The sequence below is a fragment of the Limulus polyphemus genome, unplaced genomic scaffold, assembly GCF_000517525.1.
Source record: "Limulus polyphemus unplaced genomic scaffold, Limulus_polyphemus-2.1.2 Scaffold128, whole genome shotgun sequence".
NCBI classification, from domain to species: domain Eukaryota; kingdom Metazoa; phylum Arthropoda; class Merostomata; order Xiphosura; family Limulidae; genus Limulus; species Limulus polyphemus.
The window spans coordinates 515637-521764 of NW_013665738.1; the positions used below are offsets into that span (position 1 = coordinate 515637).

Consider the following 6128-nt stretch of genomic DNA (forward strand, 5'->3'; position numbering starts at 1 on the left):
TAGAACTCTAAAAATATTTATTTTACAAAACTCTTCTTACCAATTTCATGAAGAATTGTTTCATCATCATAGTTAACTTTTAGGGGCTAAACACAAGAGAGAGAGAAGAAAAAAAAAAAGATTCACTATAACACAACAAGAGGGATATTAAGAATCAACACATCACTCTGCAGATAATGAATTAACTAGCAAAATCCAAATCCACTACAGAACATTGATATGAATCATAAGACCATAAGATAGATATAATTAAATGTAAATTCCTAAAAAATAAAATAAAAATCACAGCCACAATACAGACATCCAACAGCTATGTAAGTTAACATTTTCTTAAATTTAAAATGTATTTCCAATAATACTTACCTTCACTGACACTATATCTATTTATCAGTCTCCACTCTTTGCCCATTTAAGCACTGAAAATGCCTGCTCCAGTCTTTATACCCCACTCGAACACCCTTGGCAAATTTGAATTTGTAAAATTCTCCACCAACTTCAATGCGCCCTCTATCTAGTTACTGTATATAAGCACCTCGTTCAGATAATGTAATCATCACTTTTTCGAGACATGAACCAGTTTTTAATGGGGAGAGTGTCAGCGGAGGTAAGTACGTGTTTTAAAAGTTTTGTCAAAAGGAAATCAGATTCAGTTTGCTGTGATAGCAGACAATATATATATATATGTGTGTGTCTTTTTTTAATTGGACTACTTGAAAAGAAAACAAAAAAACACTGATATGCTTGTGTTAAAGCAAATGGACTAAGAATCACCCAATGAGTTTTCTTTAATTACAAATGAATTTTAGCTTCCTATGATAGTAATCCAATATTAAATCTATTGGACTAATAAATACTCATGCATGATTCTGAGTCAAACTTCAGTGGATAAATTTCATTACTCCTGATGGTATTAAGTCAACTGGGAGAACAATTACCTATTTCTTAGACAAACATTCATTTCAAAATCAATATTATTGCAATCAAATTAGTTTATTATATTGTATAAAGAACATAATAATATTCATGTTTTAATGCTTACCTATCTGAATATTAATTTTTTGTCATCATATACACTAATAAGAGAACATTATGTGGCTGTTTATAAATTACACTACATTTAAGAAAGGCTTAACAACAAATAGAAATAAAAAGAGGAAAAGAAAATATTTACAGCATTAGGCAATAAGAATGTTGAGTGGATTTCATAAGCCCATTTTTTCATTTCCTTTGCTGTTCCTTCTTGGTAAATATTTGTGATCAAGTAGAAAAACTAAAAAAAAAATTAAATTAAATTTATGTAAGCCAACATCTCTCATTAGCTGTATATCTATTTGATCACCAAGTTTTTCAATAGTAACTGTTTTGAATCAAAAAGTGAAAATTAATTGCTGAATAAAACAACATTCCTTATATAATAAAACAATTGTAAATCTTCTGTATATCAATTGTAACATAAAAATCATATTCAATCAAAATGTTATGAATCTGAATATTCTTTTGGAAATGGAAAACACGGTAAAAATCAAAGGCTGTTTGTATAATTCTAAGTTAAATGAAGAGAGCTTAATAAAACTACTACAGCTCTAACACATCCGCATCATTTATTTTCAGTTAGGTGTAAGCAATACCATAAACCTTCATTAATTTTAAGTAACAAGTTGTTGATTGTGATGTATTTCAAATAAATTACACAGACTCATAGATTGTGCTTTTGTTAAATTAAGTATCAGCAATGATTGAATTAAAATTAGAAAGCTAACTATAATTTATTTTAAAGCCTAACTTTTACAATCACCACAAGAAACTTTAAAACACAAACTACTGCATCTCAACAAGGACAAACGTTAATGACAATACTAAGTTTAATTTCCAAATGAAATTTTTACATGTACAACCTTCAGATGTTGCAGTTAATAATTAATTTTTTTATACTGTAATTTACTTTACAAAATTAAAAATATCCTTTTTTTTTTATTATACTGATATGCTGTTTCAACATAACTTAAATGAACATGTTTGGGAAAAAAAGGATTAACTCTATAACAATTCATTAATATCTGGTAACCAAACTGAAGAAAATAATGTTTTAAAGTCACAGTTTTACAATACTGCATCTAAGCAATAACACATGCATTAACTGGCTAATATCAGAACAGTATTAAAAACTTGCTTAATTATTGTTACTAAAAATTCAGTGTAAATATTCCATAGACATATCTATGTTATTTCAGAATTGGAATAACTTTTTTGTATTTTATAAATTTTGTTAAAATGGACTTTTCTCACAAACATATCAAAATGTTCTGAGTTCAAATGAAACCTCAAGATCATTGAGGTTCCAACTCTTACAATCACCAGAATAAACTTTCTATTACAGAAAAATGAATATACAACACAAAGTCCGATGATATGTTAAAGAGATGGCTAAATCTGAATATAAAACATAAAGACACAGTACAATACACCACAGAGAGAGTCTGATAAGATACTCTGATTAGATGGCTAAACAAAAATAACAAAGACATGTGTACACATCACAGAGGGTGTCTGGAGAGATATTTTAATTAGATTGTTAAGCCTAAATAATAGAAAAATGTATATATATAATTGATCATAGAAGGAATATTGAAATAATTTTAATTTGAAGGCTGTGCCTAAAGAACAGAAAGACATGTATACACAACATACAGTCTGAAAAGAGATTTTGTAGTGTTAAGTAAAAACCAAAATATTTAGTTTCACTTGAAAAATTATATAATAAGTAATAGTCTATCTTCATTTTCATATGAATTTATTTTATATCATGCTATATTTAAAGAAATTACTTTGACAAGATAGGTGGTATTCTAAGAACATATACTATATATTACATGAGCAAGAAAACCTCAAAACTAACTCTAATTCTGTACAATGACATCTGTGTTTCAGTTGTCAATAACTGTCTAAAACTATAATATGCAGAAAACAAACTTTAATAGACTTTACATAACCTACTTCCACTTTTATGTGCTTTAATCAAAGTCTATCACCATGTCAAAATCTTTTTTGAAACTGGTATGAAACCCATATTCTGAATTGCAGCCACTCTTTACGATTAATTCTATATCAAGCTAAACAATGGCTTCAGCTTAAACCTTTGAGTGTAGAGAATTTCAAACTGATATCCCAAATATCAATAAAGTTATGGCTTCCTAAAAGTGTGGAAGGATTGTACTTTACCAAACTGAATTTTTCACCATCAAGGGGATTTGACTATAATTCTAAAAGAGCATTACAGTATACCTGTAATACAAGCACCCAACTGTTTGACAGCTTATCCACCTACAAGTGTATTTCTTATGTTTTTAGCACAATATTGTTAGAAGATCTATATTGTGCACATAGTAAATATAAATGGAAATATGTTCTGAGAAAAATATATAGGTTTCCAAACAAGGATGAACCCCACAAATGAGTCTGTACATAATCTTTAACATTGTACTTTTCATAGTTGATCTATTTACTGTGTAAAAAATTAGAAAGACACTATGATGATACATCATAAAATAAACTGGTGTTACAAAAGACATAATAGTGAGTGAATAAAATGTGAAGTTTAACAACCCACTTACAATATATGTTTGCTCTTAATTGTAAAATTATTCCAAAATGTATGCAGCATAACTTCTCTTGAACAGTCAACAAAGGAGACTGGATCATTTTGATTGTTAAACAGAGGTGGTTGCCACAAGATATTTGTATTTATATGAATACAGATATTCTTCCCTGACTAGCAGCAAGATCATTAGCACTGGTAGACTGTATAGAGACAAATAATAATGATAATTATTGATATTCAATCCCCACAACCTTACAGTAAGTACATATCTGTTCTTCAAACTTTAGTGGCCTATGCATATCAGACTTGTTGGTATTTCTGTGACATATACTTACAGTTTGAAATTCAGTGAATTTTTCATAATTACCAGAAACTATATGGTCATTTGGCAATAACGTTTGGAGTTGGTTACATAAAAGTTAGTACCCGTTCGCAGGTATGAGGGGTTGCTGGTCAAGGGAAATAAAATATATAAGAAAAATTATCAGGGGAATAAAAACTGGTTAAGTATCAGAAGTGAACATTACTGGACATTAGACTGTAATCACTTGAGTCACATCAGTTAATGGTGAAAATGTCAACCACACATTTAAAATATTTCATGTCAAAGTAGCATCAGCTATCGATGTTTCCAAATTCTGATCTGCATCACCTAAGATGATGTAATTTCTTTAGTATCTGATATTAAACATTATCTGTTATATGCTATCCTTGCATAATAGTAACATTTAAACTGAATATGAAATTTTGAAAACTGAATACTGCAATACTACCTTGGTTGAAAAGGAATGACCCATACCCACTTTGTACACTGATTAAGCATTAAAAATATATCTTTATTATGGTTTCAAATCAGCTCCTAAATTCTAAATGCTTCTGTAATAATCACATAACATATATGTTACATGTCATATAATGAAAGTATACAAGAATCAAATAATAGCTTAAGTAGATTTCAATACTTACTAAACTTGCTGGTTCACTGCTAGTAATAAGAAAATGCATAAAAACAGCCAAATGAGCAGGATGCCTCAACAGCTTCCACATTGCATTAAATGGACCATGATTTTGTAAAAGACCCTGTAATTGTAAACAAGTCAAATATAATTCTTAAATGTGTTACCTCCAAAATTTAATTAATATAAATATCACTTAAACTTACAAATACAGATAAATGATATCAGTTCGACAGTTTTACAAAAGGACAAAGAAACAAATTAGTAGAAACTGCACATCTATTTTATTCAAATAATGAAACTGTAGTTCTTATATAATCTTCTGGAGAATTTTTAAATTGCACATACTTACCACTTCAGAGTCAGAAGGCCAGTCCTCATCTTCTAATGACATAATGCAATACTGAGAGGAATGTAAACCAAGAAATCCATGGGGAATGTCTGGAGGTGTGCCATACTATTCCATAGATCAAAAACATTTTAAATGAAACTTGCTGCTGTTAAATGGCAAACAACTATCGAAATTAGATATATGCAAAAATAAAGTTTAAAACAGTATTAAATCAACCCTTTCTAAATTGATATCCTTCGATTTTTTTCATTTTCATAGCAGAAAAACTTACACTGTATGAAACTTAGTAAAAACGTAATAAATAGAATTTGTTTTGATTTTAGAAAATTTATATACTTTGATTTAGTAAATTATTTTAGATTATACAATTTCCAAACCTTTGTCTTAGAAATTATGTTTTTATTGTTGATCAGAAAGTTCAGTTTTATATTATTAGTTACCTACCACTTAAGGTTTCACAACGGAATTCCCATTACCTTTGTCGGACTTGGTATCACAACATTTTCTACCAACAGTCTTGGCCAAAATGAATTTATAGCTAATAAATATCTTTAATTTCAAGATATAATAGGTTATCTTATTTGTGTGCAATAAACAGAATAATAATATTCAATAAATAATAATATGAACCAAAAGAATACATTGATGTTGCAACAACTATATCTATCAATGTCATGTAAACTAATCAAGTAATTAAAAATACAATTAAATCAATTAATGAAAATTAGTTTCTGAATTTTACTGTTTTAGATTATCCCAACAATAAATTAATCAAAGTTAAAGTTGAATCAATTTTGACAAAAATAATCAACTAACTGAAATTAGGTTTCTCAATTATTACAATTTTTGATTATTCCAATTATCCAAGTAATTAATATATATTGCTATTATGTTTGATTGTTCTTGAGCACAAAGCGATATAATGGGTAATGTGTGCTCTGCCCAATTTTAGCCTTATAAGTTCATTCTTTTCTCTCTTTTACTTCAACTCTGTTCAGCTTTGATTATTTGTGTGTGGATGTGTTTTTCCTTCTTGAGCTGCTGACTTGAGAGAAGACAACTGGTTGATAGTGCCCACTGCCAACTTTCTCTTTGGTTGTATGTAATATGCTTTGAAAAACACTGTACTAGACAATTAATCAAATATCATTGGCCATCAGTTACCCAAATAATAAACACAACTAACTGACCCACTCTAGCATTTCTAAGCATAACTAAGCTT

The 6128-nt window shown here is 28.8% G+C and overlaps 1 protein-coding gene across 2 annotated transcripts in view; it reads right to left on the bottom strand.

Moving 5' to 3' along the window:
• The window catches only part of LOC106473352 (putative leucine-rich repeat-containing protein DDB_G0290503), a 101586-nt gene extending 97178 nt beyond the window's left edge, over positions 1 to 4408 (bottom strand). For both annotated transcript variants that reach the window (XM_022402743.1, XM_013934037.2), the window contains exon 1: positions 4402 to 4408. The gene's annotated coding sequence lies outside the window, so the exon portion shown is untranslated. The remainder of the gene's footprint in view (positions 1 to 4401) is intronic.
• Between the last annotated feature and the right edge of the window lie 1720 nt (positions 4409 to 6128).